This window comes from Cupressus sempervirens, chromosome 4, assembly GCF_028749045.1.
Source record: "Cupressus sempervirens isolate cs-2001-9-10 chromosome 4, ASM2874904v1, whole genome shotgun sequence".
Classification (NCBI taxonomy): domain Eukaryota; kingdom Viridiplantae; phylum Streptophyta; class Pinopsida; order Cupressales; family Cupressaceae; genus Cupressus; species Cupressus sempervirens.
In genome coordinates this window covers 512,561,693-512,582,734 of record NC_143121.1, presented here as the reverse complement: position 1 = coordinate 512,582,734, position 21,042 = coordinate 512,561,693, and the positions used below count along the sequence as shown (strand labels likewise).

General features: G+C 32.0%; 1 long non-coding RNA gene across 1 annotated transcript; it reads left to right on the top strand.

Moving 5' to 3' along the window:
• The first annotated feature begins 3,315 nt into the window (after positions 1-3,315).
• On the top strand, positions 3,316-3,806 carry LOC149562184 (uncharacterized). The gene is made up of 2 exons (XR_016363485.1): positions 3,316-3,385; positions 3,516-3,806. It is a non-coding gene; the product is annotated as an uncharacterized LOC149562184 (long non-coding RNA).
• The last annotated feature ends 17,236 nt before the right edge of the window (positions 3,807-21,042 follow it).

The window sequence follows — 21,042 nt, the reverse complement described above, 5'->3', positions numbered from 1 at the left end:
TGGTCATAGGCTTCATTCTATTACCCTTTAACTTGCATTTTGAGGTTAATTCACTAATCATTGACTCTCTTGGATCCCCCCAAGTCCTTTTTGTTGTTCCAAAGAAGTAAATATTAAGTTGTTGTTTGCTTAGCCAACTATATCTCAAATTACAAGATGAAATCATAGTTGATGACATTTTACAAAGGTAGAGAAGTTTCAATGAATTTAATATATTGAATCCCCTTCAAGATGGCAATAAGATTTCTACTTTTTTCATCAATCCACTTGGACTGAAATATTTGGGAAAAGTTAGATTTTGATAATTTCTTGTCAATGTTAATTTGTATTAGTTGGCATGCCTTTCTTGCCTACTAATTGCACTCGGGGGCATAAAGTACTAAATAGGATTTCAATTGAAATGATTCATGGGTATTGTTGATTATCAAATTCTTTTGTAGAAAAATTAAGACTCATTTTGTAACTTTTCATTTAGCTCTCTTAATTGAGAATAATTAAGTGTTAAACATATTATTTATGTAAGTTGTTTACCCCCATGTACAATCTTCTTTATTTAATGGATTTGTTTAACTTTTTTCATATCTTCAAATAGTGAAATATAATTGATATATGCATTGGTATAATTTGTTACTTCCATGTAACTTATGTCTATTTATCTAGATTTTTTTTTTAAAAATTGTTTAAAATTATTATTGAATCTTATATGTCAAAACCATGTTTATGTCTACAACTTGTTCACATCTTTTGAATATAAAATATTTCAAATTAAAACTTCATGAAAATAAATTTAAGTATGTTCTAACTCAAAATAAACAATATTATATATTTAAAACTTGTTAAAAACTCATTAATCAATTGTTTCTTGAAAGAAGACTTAAAACTGATAACCTTGTTTTCTTCTCTAATGTTAAGTTTAATAGCTTATAAAACCGTCCAACAAATTTACAAGAATACATTTACCATCCACAAACTAAAACATACACATTTATTTCGATATTTTAAAGTGATATTTCATCTATATGTTGTTAATATTCATTGAAATCAATGTGCACCTTGCACGTTGAGAGAAGAGACCAAAAATAGGGAAGCAACATAAAAATGATTTTATATTTATTCACTTTTAAAATGGGTAAAACAAATACAAGATATCAGCTGATTTGGAGGACCACCACGAGAGTAAACGACAATGAATCCAATGGCCGCCCATAAAAAGAAAACATGAATTGGTTTGGACGCTACCCTATGCTTTATTTTTTCAATCTACTCTCATCCTATTTGTAGGTATAATCATTTTAAATTTTGCTGCTTTCAAAGAACAAATGTATGGGTGGGTGGGTGATAAAAGTCCCACCATTTTCATTTTATATTTCTAGCACTACATATTTTGAAAACAAAGGCTTCAATGCTGATTCATTGGAATATGTCAACATTATTTAACATTATAAATGTTGTGTCTCCTTAGACAATGTTTGATGCTCCTGAGCTTCTGTGACCATTACTAATGGTCAATGATGTTTCCTTCGCCTTGTCATCTTGATGCCCATCCTCTATTGTTGTTGATCCTCCATTTTGGCGGGTCACCCCTTGTTCCCCAAGTAATGGGTTTTAGATGATAGTATAGCAAGGACTTTGCTCATAGAAAGAGGAAGGGTCCCTCCATCTCTCTACACTCTTCAACTGGTGTGAAAGAGAAGCTTATTGATTAAGATCAGGTTCTTTGCTCCACTCAAAAGCATTTTTGTTGTTTTCTTCTTTTAATATTGCTTCTGAGAGCCACTTTTCCTTGCCTTATGAATATTTTGTTTTGGGTCTAGGGTTTTATATTTTCTTTTCTTTTCAAATAAAGTATAAACATGTTAGATTAACATCTTGAATTATTTAACTAGAAGTTTATTATAAAATGTTAGAGTAATGAATAATCAGTTGTATATATGGTAATTCAAGTTTGAGTTGTTGATAACAAGTGTTCAGTTTAATTGTAGTTGTGTCATAGAGTTCCAGTTTGAACAAATGACTAATTGTAGATTTGTCTCTTAGACCTAGTTAGTTGTCTAGAGTAGTCCACTTGTCTATTACTCTTATCGTGCTGTCAAACCCTCTTAGTGTGTTGTCAAATTCTTACAGTTTGTTGTCAATCTCTTTTGCAACATTTTAGGAATGTAGGTTGTTAATTCAGTTGTATAAATAGGCTTCCATTATTCAATAATATTAAGTTGCTAGTTCTTCTTCTCTTTATCTATTTTCTTCTTGTGTATTACAGCTTTGTTTTCAATATGGTATTGTTGTTCTATTTTTCAATATGGTATCAGAGCCAAATCTGAGATTCATTTAGTAATTTTTTCAAAATCATTTGGAGTGTTGAAGGTGCAATATGTTTGCAAAAGGAGGACTTGTGTGATAGAGGTTGTTGTTGCAAGTTATAGTAGCTAGTGTGTTGATATCATTGGTGTTATTTGGTAAGAGTACTCATTGTGACAGTACTCTCAAGTGTACCTATTTTTTTGGTAAAGAATTCTTGTTAGTTTTCTCTTATTTTGTGATGGCTAATCTTATAGATTCTTATCTAACTGAATCAAATAAGTTAGATGGTTCCAGTTATGTTAATCAGAAGTTCAAGATGCAGACTCTAATTGAGGGGCATAATGTTTGGGCCATTGTAAATGGCAAAGAGACCAAACCTACAACACCACGATTCATTGTCCAAGATAAAAGTCGAGATTTTCTTATGCATGCCAATAAAAGACTCAGTTATCCCTCATATAAGAGATGTTACCACTTCTAGTGGTACATGGTCAACTTTGAAAGGTTTGTATGAGATCACAAACTCAAATAGAATTTTTGGAAGTAAATGGAAGTGTTAGAAATGCAAAGTAGTGGAAAATGAGCAGAGCGAGGGCTTCCATGAAGGTGGAAAAATATTTTCAAACAAAGGTTGGGAATGGAGTTTTTCCAACAAGGATCATGAGTAATGGCGTTCCAGCAGGGAAGACCGGTAGTTTTCCAGCAAGAGAGGTCAGTACATCTAACGGGTGTGTTGCTTACGCTTTGCCCAAAGGTGGGGCATCTCTGGGAATCTCCATGTGTGCGGGTCAAAGTGGGGACAAGGCTGAGACGAGTAGGAAAGGGGATAAGGTTTCTGATATTTGAGACACACGGGTAAATGGTCCTTTTTCTAGAATTTCTAAAGGTCATCTAGATCCTCCAATAGTAGTATCTAGATCTGGACCCAAAAAATGGTCTTCCCTTTTCAGTATTAAACCTATTCATAAATCTTGTTTTTTGGGAGTGGACAACATTTCTAATATCCCCAAAGGTGAGTATGCTATATTTGTGCCTGACCCTCTTATTGATCACTCTGTGTCATTTATGGCTCAGTCTCTGGTTGGTAAGTTTCCTGGGGCTCGTCCTAATATAGGTGTGATCAGATCCTTCGTTAAGCAAAAATGGAAAGTTGGTTAGGTTGATGTTGTTGCAATGCCTAACGGGTTGTTCTCTTTTGTTTTTTCTAACGCTAGGTACCTCTCTGAAATTATTTATGGGGGTCAATGGATGATGGGAAAAGCCTCCTCAGCATTGCAGAAATGGACTCTTAATCTTGATCTTAATGAATCATTCTTTGAGTCAGCTCCAGTTTGGATTAAACTTCCAAGATTACCTTTAGAATATTGGAATGGGGATGTTTTCAAAGGACTAGCTGATTCTTTTGAGAAATTTCTTTCTATTGACCCAATGACGGCTTCAAGATCTAGATTTATCTACGTTAGAATATGTGTGAACATAAATAAAAATATTGTTATTCGTCGTGATATCATTATTCACTCAAGGCTAGAAAAATAGAAACAACCTTTAGAATATAGGGCATTTCCTTTTTGTTTTTATATATGCAAAGAAAATGGACATTTGGTTAAGCAATGTCCCCATAAGATTCAAATGGAGAAACTTAAAAAAATAAGAACAAAAAAAGGAAACAAAGGAAATAAAGAAAATATGGAAGGAGATTGTACCCAAAAAGGGTATTCGGGGGGGGGGTTCAACTTCATATCTTATTGTTGACTTTGTGTTTGTTGTGATCCTTCTAGTACAGAATCCTCGGGATGTTTGTTTGAAGCTAACAAATCAAGATCTAAAACCTCAAGGCAATCCTTCCATTTCAAATCCACCAAATCTCACTAAGCTTGAAAATAATAAATCCAAAGAAGAGGAAATAATCTACAAGAAAATTCTAGATAGTGGGGCTTTAGAATCAATAGATCTATCTCAACCAAAAATCATAGAGAAAGAGATCCTAGCAATAGAAAATATTTTAGATTCAATTTTGAACTCAAGAAGCCTTGAAGAAAATCCCTCCAAAAAGGGAAATGATGAGGTCTACACTATTTCTAAAGACTTTTAAGAGTCTGGATGGAATACAGTTAGTAGAAGTAAATGGAGTGGAAAAGAAAAAAAGGTAACAAAAAGGGAAACTCATAAGTGTCTTCATCACAGGCAGGTGTTCAAACAAGACATAGGAAAGCAGATGTTGGCACCCCCAAACAAAAACTAGCAAGGAATAGAGACAAGTTTAATAGAGAATTGGAAACTAATAAAAATATAGCAGATGGAAGACAGCCTACCATCCAAGAGATTTTTTCAACATTTAAGAAATGAAAGTTATTTCATGGAATATAAGGGGTCTAAATAGCCCCCATAAACAAGATGTGCTAAGAAAAATTGGCAAAGATCACAACTCTGATATTATTCTAATACAAGATAATAAAATGAGTAAGGAGAAAGTGGAAAAAATCAAATTGTTCAAAAATTATGGGGTCACTAGAAGTGACTCAAAAGGTGCTTCAGGTGGTATTGTTGTTTTTTGGAACTTGAATCTTTTTAAAGGTGCCCCGATTCTAATTGATAATGACCTTGTTGTGGTTAAGTTTTAGAATACTAAGATTAACTTTGAATGGGTGTTGTCCAACATTTATGCCCCTAATACTAAAGTTGGGTTGGCATCCTTTTGGAAGAATATTGAGATATAAATATTTTCCCTCAAGCATGTTGGCTCATTATGGGAGACTTTAATACTCCTTTAAATGACAGGGAAAATTTTGGAGTTGTGGCTTCTCAAACTAATAATAGAATTGATTTAATGGATGTTATTAATAGACAATCCCTAATGCACTTGGATTTGGAAGGTCATAAGTATACATGGTCAAATAGAAGAACTAGAACTGATCTCATTCAAGTCAGACTAGGTAGAGCCCTAATCTCTCAGGATTGGTTACAAAAATTTGCTTGCAGTCTTTACTCTTTCTCTAGGATAAGATCTGATCATTTTCCTATTTCTTTTAGTGCTGACATCCTTTCTAGAGCTAAAACTAGAGCCCCTTTTAGATTTGAAAGGATGTGGTATGATCACCTTGATTTTGAAAAGTGTATATGTAAGTGGTAGGATATTAAAGTTGAAGGGATAGCTTTGTTCAGAGTGGCTAAGAAGTTAAGAAATGTTAAAGAAAATATAAAATATTGGAACAAGAATGTGTTTGGTAATATATTTGAGAATAAAGATATTATCCAAAAACATCTTATGGTATTGTAAGATCAAATTCAGTTATTTGGGTATTCTGATCATCTTTTTGAGGATCAGAGTGAATTATAAGTCAAATACCATGATTTGATATCAAAGGAGGAGGTTTTTGGGAGTCAAAGATCAAGAGCTATCTATCTTATCCTAGGAGATAGAAATAATATTTTTTCATATGACTATCCTTAATCATAGAGCGGATAACATAATCAATCACATCCAAACAATAAATGGGAAGGTGGATAAAGAGGAAGATATCAAGAATGAGATGGTAGGTCACTTATCTAATCTCATTACTATAGATCCTAATCTAAAGTTGCAAGAACAAGATGAGTTGTTGTCTTTTATCCCTTCATTAAACTTGGGTATGCAAAAAAAAATGCTTTCTACAATTCCTCATAATGATGAAATCATAAAAGTTGTTTTCTCCTTTGAAGGGAAGAGTTATCCTAGTCCTAATGTGTTTCCCATGTATTTCTTCCATTAATATTGGGATGTTATCTCTAAATATTTCTCATATGTCATTAAAGAATTCTTTGGATCTCAATCTCTACTAAAAGAAATTAATGCTACCTTTATAGCTTTGATCCCTAAATCCCCTCGAGCTAATTCTTTAGATGGTTTAATCAAACCTATCATCGTATGTAATTCTTTGTATAAGATCATTTCTTAGGTTTTAACCCCTCAAGAATTTTTTTCTATTCTTCCTAGGATCATTTCCTGCCAACAAAATGGATTTCGTCAGGTAGACAAATCTTTGGCTCTATTTCAGTGGTTCATGAAAACATTCACTCCTTCTAGTCATCAGGTAAGAAAAGGTTTCTTATGAAATTGGATCTCTCTAAAGCTTACGACAAATTGAACTGTTCCTTTCTTTGCAAAATTCTTAAAGCTTTTGGGTTTAATAATAGAGTCATTAAGTTCATTTTCTAGCTCATTTCAACTTCCTCCGCTACTATGATGGTTAATGGATCTTCTTCCAAAAAAATTAAACCATCAAGAGGATTAAGATAGGGAGACCCCATCTTACTGGTGCTATTTTCTATTATTGTTGAATCTTTAGGAAGATTCACTAACAAATTTATTCAAGGATGAAACATTTACAGGCTTAAACCTTCTTCTACTAATCTTACTTGCTCTTGTCAATAGTTTGTTGATAATACCATAATGATTGGAGTTGATATAATGAAGGAAGCTAGAAATTTGAAATTCATCTTTAATATGTACACAAAGTCTACTGGTCAACTCATCAATTGAGAAAAAAAGTAGTTTATTCTTTATCAATACTCTAGAGGAAAGACAAACAAAAATATCAAATATCTTGGGGTGCAAATTTGGGTCTTTACCCTCTACCTATCTTTGTCTTCCGCTTGGAGAAAATCTTGATGATTCTTTTTGGAACTTGATAATTGATAGAATCAATAAAAAATTGTTGTGTTGGAAAGGATATTTGTTGAGTCATGTTGGTAAAATTCATCTTTTGAAGTCTATCCTCCAGAACATGCATGTTTATGCTCTTAGTTTGTTTTCTATCTTGGCTAAATTTGTTGACATTATTGATAGTATTCAGAAGTAGTTCCATTGGTATGGAGTGAAAGAAATAGCTAGGCTTCCTCTTGTCTCTTGGGAAAATGTGTGCAAACCTAAGAATAAAGGTGGTATGGGTTTAATAAATATTAGATTGATTAACAAGTCCATGCTAGCTAAATAGTGTTGGAGAATCTTTGAGATTGACAAAGAGTGGAATCAAATTTTAAAAGACAAATACCTCTTTGAAACTCCTAATCTTGAGGATTTTCTCAACTCTAATTTTACAATTCATGGATCTGGCATTTGGAACAATTTTATGAAAGGGAAATCTTTAGCCAATCAAGTTAAGAGGTTATGGAAAAAGGACTATGTTATGGGAAGCATGTTGGATCAGATTTGCTCCTCTCGATGAAGATCCATTTTTTGGTCAGCTGGCAGAGATATGTAAAAAAAAAATTGGCAATTTTGTCTAGGACTATTAGAGAATGGATAAGTGGGTCTTTCTAAAAGACTTCAATCTGGTTATTTATCTCATTGATCTAATCCTATAAACTTGGTTAGGCTGAATGTTAAAGATAAAATTGTGTGGGGTTTAACCCTGAGTGGTAGATTTTCTACTTCCTTTTTTTTTTCACATGGTTTTCAAAGACTTTGATTCCCCCTTTTGGTTTGAGGCTAGGAGTAAAATTTCAACTCCTAAGAGTAATATTTTCTTCTAGATCTTTTTACAAAATAAAGTTCTCACTCTAGACAATCTCAGTATTAGAGGTTTTGTTATTCCTAATCATTGTTGTTTATGTTGTCAATAAGATGAATATGTTGAACATTTGTTGCTTAAATCTTCATATTCTTTAGATGTTTGGAATTGCATCTTTCAATTTCTTAACCTCTGTTGGGTCTTTCCAAACAATATAAAGGATTCTTTGATCAATGGTCCTCTCCCTTCAAGAATTTAGAAGCTAGAAGTCTTTGGAATATTATAGCACCTCATGTTATTTGGAACATTTGGAAAGAAAGAAATAATTAGACTTTTAGAGATCAAAAAACCCTTGCTCATATTATTGGAGAAAAAATCAGAATAAATATAAATGAAAACTTCATACATAATAGTCCAATGATAAAAAATTATAGCAAGAAGACTACATTAGTTGGAATATGGTTGGATTGAAGAAGAAGAAAGATCAAAAGAGAGAGAGAGAATTTGTTTTGGACTGCTTTGCCTAAGGGGTGGGTCAAGGTCAATTTTGATGGTGTAGCCAAAGGTAATCCTAGCAAAGTTGGATGTGGTGGAGTCATCAAAAATGATTATGGAATCTATCTAAGTTTTTTTGCCTTCCCACTAGGTGTGCAAACTAGTCACATGGAAGAAACAATGACAGCTCTTAATGCTATAACTCTCGCTAAAGACAAGGGTTTTCAAAAGATTTGGCTAGTGGGTGACTCCAATAATATTTTTAACTATATTAAAGGGATAACCAAAGCTTTGACTTCTATTAGTCATCTAATTGATAAAATTGTAAGTATATCGAAAAGTTTCCAAACTTTTTAAATATCACATGAGTATAGAGAGATTAATAATGTTGTTGACAAGTTGGAAAATATCAATACCCAAAATGATAATGTGATTTTTTGGGAAGGTAAAATAGATATGGGAGATCAATTAATTGATTTCATAAATTATGATCATGCACCCTAAGAGCAGGGTTTATTCTGAAAGATGACTAAAAAGACTTTTAGTATAAAAGATAATTATTATAATGTCAACTCGAGCTCCCTTGTGCAGTTCTCATTCTTTTATGGGTATTCTTCCTAGTCATCTTTTTGATAAACATTAGCAAAAATCAAATTTTGAGTGAAGGAGCTACCATGGGTGGAGATCTTAACAAAGAGGAACCTAGGATCTGCAAATGGAAGAAGGATAAAGAAGATTGGAATAAACTGAAGAACGGAGGTGGGTCCAATTATCTAGAAAAACTACATGATGTTGACAAAGGGATTACTAAGAAAATTGTTAAAAGTTGGAAGGATAGATCTGTGATAATTTATGGATGAAGTGTAGAGATTATTGTTGACCTCATTGCCAAAGTTACAAGTCTTCCAAATACGAGTATGAGCTATTACAAGAAAGACCTCAAAACCTATAAAAATGTAGTTGAATATTTTCCAAAGAAACTATCTGAGAGGGCTAAGTTGATGACAGACAAAGTCAAAGGGAAGGGTGAATCAACATTTTATGATATAGAGAAAATTAAGCCTTTCTAGGTCAAAATGTTAAAGGTAATTATGGAGTATTTTACCCTAGATGGAAGATATACGACGGTGTGTAATTTCTATTTTCAAGCATAAGGTGAAGATATATTTCCCTTATTACTTATTTTGTTCTCTATAAGATAGTATTATTCATCATAGGAAGTATTCTTCTAAGTTTGTGTTGTATGAGGGCCTTATTCTCCTAATTTTTTAGCATTATTAGGATAAAAAAATTGTGTTTTTCATTAAGCCTAAGAAGGAGAATAGGAATAGAAAGAGTGAGGAACCCCAAGGGGGAAGTTGAAAAAAGGAAAAGGATTCTACTTAGAAAGAGGAGACAGTGTCTGAGATTGAGGAGGAGATTTTTGAAGAGGATAATAATGTTGAGATGGATAGTGAGTCTTCCAAAGAAGAGAGAAATGATGGGGACTCAAAATCTAAATCTAAAGAGTCTGATGATACTAAAGATTCTAAAGGTAAAAAGTAATTATGTAGATGCCAAAGGATCTAAAGCTAGGGACAAGGAAGTGGCTACCATTCTGGAAAATAGAAGTAGAGATAATAAAGAAAAAGAGGAAAGAATGGATAGTAATTTGGACAGGAAACAAAATGATTCTGAGTATCAGAATAATGGCTACCAACCTATGGGTGATCTGGATTAGAATGAATATGTTCAGGACCAACAAAGAGTGGATGATCAAATTCAAGAATAGAACAACCAGAGTGGGATTAATCAGCATGGTTCAAATCAAAGGCCTAATGACAAATAGGAATTGCAACTGGAGGTAGAGGGTCAAAATGATGAACATGATCTCACCATGGGTATTTTGGAGATTACTAGAGCCAGATATACTTACTCCTACACGATGGACAAATGGATGGTTAAGAAAATTAAAGACATGCATAATAACAGTAAGATTATGGAAGGTAAACAACCTGAATGGTGCTATTGAGGAAGGAATTGAGGAAACTTGTGATAAGGGTTTTATTGAAAATATGGTCAATATTATGGTTGATACTAAATTGTACAGTGTTATTGAAAGACTTGAGAGAAATGAAACAATTTTGATATCTATTATCATCCATAATCATGAAGGTCTTAATTCTTATGTTGCTAACCTCAAACACATATTCCTTAATGTTGGAAAGCAAAGATAAAAGTGTCATTAATGTTGAGCAAGATTCTGATGATGGTGTTGATACTAGTGTTGGCCCTAGTAAGAGAACCAAAGCAATTTTGAAGAAGAAGGTTGTTGTTGAGCCTAAGGATGTAGAGATCAAAATGATGAAGGACATCCACCTCTATTTTGATAGGATGGGTGATATAAAAAAGGAAATTGAAGTTCTTCTCTAGAAAATGATGTAGTTTGTTGTTATGTTATGTTTTATGTACTGTGGCTGGGATTTTTTATAGTTGTGAGTGTATATCCTCTTTGTTCCCCTTGGTGGGTTTCATTCTACTTTTATTTCTCTTTGGTTCTTGGGCCAGCACACTTATCTTTCAGTTATGTTATTGTAAAGGGTTCCAGGGTCCCTTCAAAACCTATTTTTTCTTTAATCAAAAATAGTTACTTTGAATGGAATGGTTAGTGACTATCAAGTTTCCATTACTAGTTTGGTTGCATCTTCTTTTGAGAATTTGGCAGTTCCTTCTATAAGAAGAAGAGAGAAAGAAGCATGTAGATAAGATATTTCAAAGTTTAGAGTCGGCTTTCATGGTGAAAGACAACAAGTCGCATAAAGGAAAGCAATGGTTAAAGAACAAAATTTGGGGTAAAATTGACAACCATAGGAACAAAGAAGAAAAAAGGTATCATGATGGGGCAACATCTAAATCAAATGTAAAGAAAAATGGAAATTGTAATTATTGTGGAAAACTTGGCCTTTGTCCTAGAATAATGAGTCCAAAAACAACAAATATGAGAATGATTTTGTGAAAAATGAAGATACAATAAGTGATAACCTTCATGATTTAAGGTTTTTTTTATTTTCATTATGCTCTTTTAGTTGAATCAAGTGATCGTAATGATTGATTTATAGATTTAGGGTCATTAATCCACATGTCATGTCATAGAAATTGGTTTAGAAAATTTCAAGAGAAAAATGATGGTAGAAAGATCTATTTAGGAGATAATAGGTCACTTGATGTAAAGGGATGTGGTGATGTAAGTGTACATCTACCTAATGGTCATGTAAAGCAACTTTCTAATGTTATGTATGTCCCAGGAGTTAAGAAGAATTTAATTTTAGTTTCAGCAATTGTTGATCAAGGTCTAAAAGTTGAATTCTGGAAAACATGTTGTCAAGTTAAAGATATGGAAAACCGAAGGTATCAATATGGGAGGTTTGTATAAACTTGATGTCAAAATGGAAAGTCATCATGTAATGACTGCTACATGTGCTATTGAAGAGCTATGGCATAAGAGGTATGGTCATTTAAATTTAAAAGATATGATTTCTCTACAAAGAAAAGACATGGTGCAGGATCTTCCAATATTTAAGGATGAACATATCAATTGTCATGAATGTGCATTAGGCAAACAACATAGAAATAAATTTCTAATAAGAATAAATGTAAAGGAAAGAAATATTCTTGAATTAGTGCATTCATATGTGTGTTGTCCTATGCAAACTCAATCACTTGGGGGAGCATCTTACTTTCTTATATTTATTTATGATTGCGCTAGTTATACTTAGGTGTATTTCTTAAGGAATAAGAGTGAAGTTTTTGAATATTTTAAAGAATTCAAAATAATGGTAGAAAAATAAACATCTCACAATGTTAATATTCTTAGATTAGATCAAGGGGGGAATGTACTTTTTAAAAAAATGTGAATATTTAAAAGATAATGGCATTCTTAAACAATATGTAGTTTCCTATGGTCCTAAACAAACTAGTGTAGTTGAAAGAAAAATATAATAATTGTTGAATGTGCTAGGAGTATGCTAAAAGAAAAGAATCTCCTTAAGTGAAGCAGTTAATACAATTGTGTGTTTCTTAAATAGAAGACCTACCAAATATCTTGCAAACAAAGCTCTTTACGAAGCTCTTCTTGGATTTAAGCCAATTGTTAGTCATTTAAGAATTTTTGGAAGTAAGACATATTGCCATATTCCGAAGGAGGGTAGATGGAAACTTGATGAAGATTCATTCAAATGTACATTTGTTGGTTATTATATTGATTACAAGGCCTACGGGATGTATAATCCTACTATTCATAAGGTATTTTCTAGTAGAGATGTTGTATTTCATGAATTTGTAGATGATGTTCAAGAATAAGAAAAGGTGGACAAAACCATTTCATTGAAACTACTTGAAGAAGGCAATGAAAGTTTAGATATTGTAGATCAACAAACTCAAGATCAAAATGGGCATGAGATAGAAAAGTTGAAGCAATTCCATCCAATAATGATATAGTAAGAAGATCCACAAGGTAAATCAAGGCACCAATTAGGTATAATGTTTATGGTTTAATGTGTATATATACATATATGTGTATGTATATACACATATGTGTGTGTACATATGTGTGTGTACATATATATGTATGTGTGTGTGTGTGTGTTTTTATTTGTACACACACACACGCACGCACACACACATATATACAAATGCATGCACTTATATCTATATCTATATATGTGTATACACACACACACACACACATATATGTATATATACATATATATTATACTTTTATGCATATTTGAGTGTATTAGGAATCTACTTCTTCAAATTGTCAAGATGAGTGCAACCTAGTATTGCATTATCTCAAAGGTAAGAGGGGAGAAATCATAAGGCCTAAATCCTAACCAAGTCACCATTTGTCATAAAATAGTGGACAAATATTTGATTAGCTACCTTACTCAATTCATCAAATGATGTGAATTTGTGAACCCTTGTTGAGTATGCTTATATTTGTTAAATATTTTTTGGTTTTTGTTCTGGTCATATTCCAATGTGTATATAGTCATGTAGGTCAATGTGGTATTTTGTCATGACGACAATACAAGATTAATTGAAGATTAATTATAAAGATTAACAATTAAGCCTTCTAGAATAGAAAAATATTAATATATGATTATTTAACTAATAGATATTAATTAAATACTTATATTTATTCAATTATTTAATTATTAATTCAAAAAATATTAATTAAAGAGTTAATTAATATTAAATCAAGAATTAATATTAACTATGCAATTTAGTAATGTATTACTTCAACATTACTTTTATTTTCAAAAGTTGCATGTCTAAATAGATACTTCAGCTCTATTATTAAATTTAATTAAAAATTAAATCATGCATTTCGAATACTCAAATATTTTATAAAGTTAAAATTGAACTTTAATTAAAAGTTCAATTGAGTAACTCGAGATGAAAATTAATAATAAGTCTTTTTTATTGGTTTTTAAGTTGAGATTATATTATTTTAAGGGTTTCTTTATTTGAAGCCCTAGGTTTTGGGTTCTCTTTTAATTAGTTGGCATTGTTAGTTTAGGGGTTGGTTGTTTTGAGGTTGGAAGATATTTTCTAGAATTTCGGAGATATGTTTATTCTTATTATAAGTCTTGTTGGGAATTTTGGAGTTAAAGAATTTATTGAAAGCTTTGGATTTTGGAGATTGAGAATTGGTCTTGGATGATTGCATATCAATTTATGATCTTATTTGTGTCTCGATAATTTATACTTAATTACCTTATAACCATTTATTACCATTTTATTTAATGCACTATTTGCCCTTGTTTTTCTTGTTTGATTATTTCTTTGAGTGAGGTCTGGTGTTATCTCCTTAGACAAAGGGAGTGGGCCTTTTTTGGGTTCCATGTAGTCGAGTGGTAGTGTGATTCTTTTAGCATTAAGAACTGACATACGTTATATTGTCATTGGATGATCCTTGTTGTCACTTCTATATTTGTGTTCATTACTTGTAGACTTTCATATTGTTCATCATGAGATGTTATCAAGTATTCTATGATACATCTCTATGTGGCATCCATTCAGGAAATGTATAGTTATACTTGTATTATATTCATGACTTGATTCATTACTATTATCTTTGTGATATGTGCAGTGGAAGATGTATTATTGTGTATGCCATGATCTATCATTGTATCTTATGGGTTTCAATTTTCTTATATGGATACAATAAATTTAACTTGATTCTTGCTATGACATGTGTATACATTAATAACCTTGTTGATATGTATTTATTTCATTATGGCTACTTAAAGGATTAGGAATATTTCATTTGGATTTTTAAATGAATTGATAAATCATGTGTTTAAGTTATGGTTAATTTTAGTGGTTCAATTAATGTAGTTAAAAGAAACTAAGTCTTAGAACCCTTGGGATAGTTTTTTGATAAGAAAAATAGGTTTTACAGGGATCCTAAAACCCAAATGTTAAAACAAAAACTAAGGTTGATAATAAGCATATAATGCCCATCCAAACAAACACAAGTCACACGACTAATAATAAGCATGAAAGCCCAACCAATCATAAAGGCCAAAGAAAAGGCTAGTTCAACTTAGATCAAAAAAGCTAGAACAAGAAAAAGCCAACTACACAAAAAATAGCAGCAAACTAATAGCTAAAGACAGGAATAAATAAAACATGATTACTCTTATTTCTTTCACTCAAGCTCCTACATCGTCTGAGCTACTTCATAGACTTTGTGAGTCTCCTCAAAAAATTTCTTCTGACTCTTCTAGGCTTCCCGGTCCAAGCTATTGAAAGTAATTTCAGTCATTGCATCCTCTTCCCCCCTGGCTCTTTCCCTATCCTTGTCCTCACTCTCTTCTTTGCTAAACTGATTCTATCCTCTGTATTCTTCTAATTTCTTGGACCTAGCTCCATTCTAATATTTTCCATTTGGCCAAATTTTCCCTTAACCTCTTCCAATTCATGATAAATCCATTTGATTGACTTGAAGTTGTCAATCATGCTATTACGAGCATTATTCAACAGATTCATACCCATTTCTCGAGCATTATCCGTTATTGCCACCATAGTTGGATCGATGAGCTCTTCAAACTGGAGTTGGTCCTATTTTTCTTCTAGAATTTGGTGATTCATTTTCTCCCTGACTATCCCCATCTTGGATGTTCTGACATTAAAATTTCTCCATGCATTTCACCTATCCTTAATAATCACTTCTCCACCCTCTTCTCCAATATTCTCCTTCTCCTGCTCCTAGGAATGAATAGGGGAAAGAGGAATAGTAGAGATATTCGGCCCTAACCCTAAAACTCCCTCTGCATCCATCTGTTTTTCCCTTTTCATTTTCTTTATAACTAGTTCCTCCCTCTTAATTTTTGTCTCCTCTTCCTCATCATCATCAAATTTTAAATCCTCCCCTTTCTCATTATTTTCCTCATCACCCTGGCCTGTAATTGTAGGCCCATGTCCTCTACGAATCTTCCTACTTGGGATAATTGGTGAGGGAAATTTTTTCTCTAACTCCTTAGCCTTCTTTCCAAAGGAAACTTTTTCCTCCCCCTTTGAACTACTACTTTCAATATCCTCATAATCAGAGGAAAAACTAGAGTTGTCTAAGTCCTAGAGGCATCTGCACCAGGTTGAGGGGATTTGCTTAAAGTCTGGGCTTTAAAAAACTAAAAAATTAACAACAATAATCTCTCATGTAGGGCAGGATTCACAAAGGGTTTTTTCTTATATCCTATGATGGCCTTGCTCATAGAAGTAAATAAGTAACAGGGGAAATAAATCTTGATGCCATGATGAAAATTTTGAGTAGTTCTCCATTGCACTCAAATGTGTGATGTAGCTTATTTTCTTAGAATGCACTTTTATCTTATTTTCCTCACAAGTTGTAGTTATGAGGAATGTTAGTGTAATATTGCACCTATTAATAAGTTTAGTTAAGAAATTAAGAACACTCGTTTATTCTCACTTACTAATAGTTGTGTATTTTCACCTTGATTTAAAAAATGTTATCGTTGTCTCATCAATTATTAGTTAAAGTTAATTAGATGCTACCTCTATTTTGTTAATTTTTTCTTTATCTTGGTAAAATTGAGTCAAATTTTCTACTAATTAGCAATTTAACTATTGAATTTAAGATCGACTATGTTAACTCACCTCCTAATGGGAATGACTTGTGAATTTAGACACTATTTCCTTGGATGATCAATATATGTATTACTTGAATTCATTAATATATGATGTAAAAGTGTTTACTTATATAGGAAAAGAAATAAGAGACCATAATAAGGAGAAGATAAGATATCACCCACCCAAGGTGCAATCACATGTCCAACATTCACGGATCATCCTCTATTGTACAATGAATTATGTGAAAATATGTAAAACATTGTAAGGATGATTATTGATAAGTTCACTTACAAATCATATGTGATAATTTCTATCATCACCTAAATTGTAATTTATCCTACACCATGCAAAAAAAAAGGTGCAAACTCCTAGTTGTCTCATATGCAAATCATTATTCATGTATTATCCTAAATAAGATAAAGTAGTGTGTGCTTAATAATATTTAAGTACTACAAACACCCCCCACCCACCACACCCCCCTCCCTTCCCACCCTTAAGATGGATTAAAATTATGGTGTTGGGGTTTAACCATTAGAGGAAAGCAAATTTTCCATTTTCAAAGTGATTGTAGAGAATGGCCCTCCTATCCTTCAAATTTTTGAATCTAGCTATAAAGAAGTTAATTGCCAAGAAAAAGATTTGAGTTGAGTCTATAGTGTATGATTCCCAATGCTTAGAGATCCAAGCATGGATCCTAGGGAGAGTGGTCTAAAAACCCCTAAATTGATTAATACCAAAATCCATATTAAGGGCATCGGTCCTCTACTCAAGATCTGTTATTGTTTTATCATCTAGATCCAATAGAAAAGAGCCCAAAAGAAAAAAGGAAAATGTGTTGTAACTTTCCTTCTAGTAACGACCCCCAAACCTCCTTCAATACTTAAAGTTTTGGTATAAGAAGGCCCATTCTTAGCAACCAAGAATCCATCACTAGAAGATAGTAGTTTAGATCCAACTGAGATACCCTTATCTTGCACAACACCAACCTTGCATTGAATTGCCCACAACCACAGATGATACACCAACATAAAAAGAGATTCTAAGATGTCCCAACCCTATAGAAGGAGTAAAAGGAAACCCCTCACCAACAGAAGATCTGACAAGGGGAGACCTATGATGTAGTGCCTGCCCCTAGTTCACATTTTGTTTTAATTGCCAAACTCTTTTAGGCTAGTTTTATACTTGATGTTTAGTAGCATTACTTTCAGATTATCAAATATTGTTTTACATTCAGTTTATTATATAGTGAGATTACTTGGTACTCTATACTTAATATATGTATGATGATTATTCAGTGTTTTCAGTTATCGATGATGATTAGTTAGACGGTTTATTATCACATGTGTCTTCTTATGGATACTTACCCCATACTGCATGTGTATGGTGTACATGTTTGTTTTCTTTATGTATGGTGTCTCTAATGTGGTTAAGGAAGGGAGTCGTAGTCACCTGCTAGTCGGGATCTACACGATGCACCACTTCCTGCCATTGCCTATTTAGCTTAGAATATTTTGTCTGTACATGCGTGGATTTTATGCAGGTTGCAGGTACCAGGTATTGACTTCCCTGAATTGCCAAGATGAGTGTACCCTATCGCATTATCTCAATGGTAAGAGAGGGGACATAAATCTTAAGTCCAAATCCTAAACCTTTTAGCCATTTGTCCTAATTGATAATTAGGACAAGTATCCTAGTTGAGTACCCTCCAAATGCGTCAAATGATGTTAATTCATGATTATAACCCTTTGTTTGATTTAGTATATGTTTTGTTATGATGGGTTTTCGTATGTATCTTTATGAGTCTTTGGTGTATTTTCTATTAATTAAGTCTAATTAAAAGATTAATTAATGATTTAATTGAATGAAAAATTAATATGATATTTTAATATTTAAATTAATTGAGAAATTAATTAAATAAAAGAATTAAATTTGGAGATAAAAGTTTAAAGATAAATTTAGAACGTGGTAATATTTATTTAATTTAATAATAATATATTTAGAGTTCATTTTTAAATAAATGCTAAAAATTATTGTTATTTAAGTTAATTAAATATTTTATCAATTAAGTTTCTAAAATAAGTTAAAAGTAAAAGATATTAAATTATTAAAAGATTTTATATCGCATGATGTGAGCATGAGTTGAAAATAAAAGAGATTAATTAAAAGATAAAATAAGTGAAAATAATAATGCTATAAAGTGTGCATGGGATTAAAAGTAATAAATGATTAAAAATAGAAGTCAAGTGGAAAAATTAAATAAAGTTATTTAATAATTCATTTAATGTGCATGAAAAGATGAATGAAAGATAATGCAAAGATTAATGAAAGTTAATTTTGAGTTGGAGTCTTGTGAGCAAGGAGTCCTCTCGAGTGAATGCACAATTAGTGCCCCGATTTGAGGAGAAAACTCCTTATCACAACTTTGGGGGTTCATTTTTGAGGGACAACGAATTTGGGAAGGAATTTTGGAGATAAGAATTTTGGGAGACATCTTTTGGCAGCGAATTTCAGAAGGAGAATTCTAAGAAAGATTTACAGAGAAAAGTTATTGAAGGGGAGCAAATTCTCTCTTAGGTTTTTGAGGACTTCGTATTAGCATCAAGATCAGGTAGGGTCTTGTGTTTGATCGCTGATTATTTACGCAATTTCCTTATTTCCTATCTTCTTCATGTCTGTGGATTATAGACCTGAATTCTCTATGATGAATGTTTAAACATTTCAATATTGGGATCTATCAGATGCTTGTCAATTAACTTCTGTATACATAGGATTTAAACGGGAAGGGTTTGAATTTAAGGATGAAATTTTAAATTAAAATTTGGAGGGTTGATAATAATTTCTCTATCAAAGTAAAGATGAAAACAATTTCAAAAAAAAAAAATATATATATATATATATACATATATACTGTAATTAAATTTATTTTATTACAATTTGTTGATTACAAACTGTAATGAAATAAATTGGAATCTATTTCTTTTTTTAAAAAAGATTGATAATGTAAATTGCATTTTTTTTGAATTGCTAAAATATATATATATATAAATAAAAATAAAAAATGCATATATAATTATGGGGGGGGATGGAATTACCCCATGCCCCACCCTTGTCGTTGTTCTGTGACTAGTACATTGTGTCGCAGGTACTGTGATGGTAGGGTACTTTGTACCCAGCCGTCGCAGGCCCTGCGACAGCAGGCACTATGGTACAGAGGCTGATAGCCTTTAAAAAGGGTTTTTTTTTTAAAAAAAATTAATACATGTTTTTTTAAAATCGCAATCATTTTATTGAATTTTAAATAATATTAAATTTATAATATTAATTATTAATAAATTTATATTATTATTAAATCAAATTTTATTATTAAGTTATATTAATAATTAAATAAATTATTAATTAATGAAATATAGTTAAATAAATTATTAGTTAATTTAATTTAATTTGATTTAATTAAAGATTACTAATAACGAAAGTATTTAACGAAGTTGTAAATTTGGTTATTGTTGTTAATCATAAATAATATTGATTTTTACTAAAATTGTAATTATTCGATTAAGATCAATAATTATTAATTTCATAACTTAAATAATTAAAGGATTATTCCTAGACTATTTTTAGGATGTTAAATCTAATAATAAGGGTAACTTTATATATATTTGAGCCAATAAATTAATGGGTTGACTTGTAAATTAGGTGGAGAATCTCATACACTTGGAACGTACATTGAAACGCAAACTGAAACTTTATTGTTAACCCTATTATGTATTTTGAAATCAACCCAAACTATGAACTGTATTGTTTTCTTTATGTTATCTATGTTTTTGGGGTTGTTTTAGATGTTGACCAGTTTAGGTTGTTACCAAAGGCTCGGGGGTTATGTGATTGTGATGTTATGATGATTTGATCTCAATCTTTTAAACCCAACCATGGTGATGTGATCAGAGTGCTCTATGATGGATGTTTATATTGTTTCCTATTGCTTTCCAATTTCCTGGTGAGAAGTTGATGGTGTATGTATTTGAGTTACCCAACTTAACCATTTTTGAGTGATCGATCAGTTATACTTGGGTTGATTTCCAGTTGCCTTGATGGGACTAAAGTGTTTTTCTATGCTCTTGATGATGTCATGTTATGACATGTTTGACTTGACCATTTTGGAGTCTTCGATCAGTACTGTGATTTATTATTGGGATACTTTCTATTTGCTCATTGGAGAACCTTTGGATATTGTGATTTATCATGGATGCCTTCAATTGCTGATAGAGAACCGTTGTGATCATTATGATTATTATTTGATACTTATCAATTGCTCGTGGAGAACTGATGTGATTATTGTGGATTATATTTATGGTGATTTCAGTCGCTTGTATAGGACTGAGGTGATTTTATTATGATTCTTTGATTTGTGATGTCATGAGCCTAGGGTAGGTTATCTATGTGTAGTTTCGGGAAGTGGCTTGCAATGGGGGTCAGGGCCCTAAGAGGCTACCTGAAGAAACCCATTGTAAGTTGTTTTAATAAGTGAAAACATCTCACCTAAATACTGACTTAAATGAACCTAATAAGATAATTGTATGTTCTCTCCCATGCCTTGAGTGCTAGTATATACTAGGATGGGGTA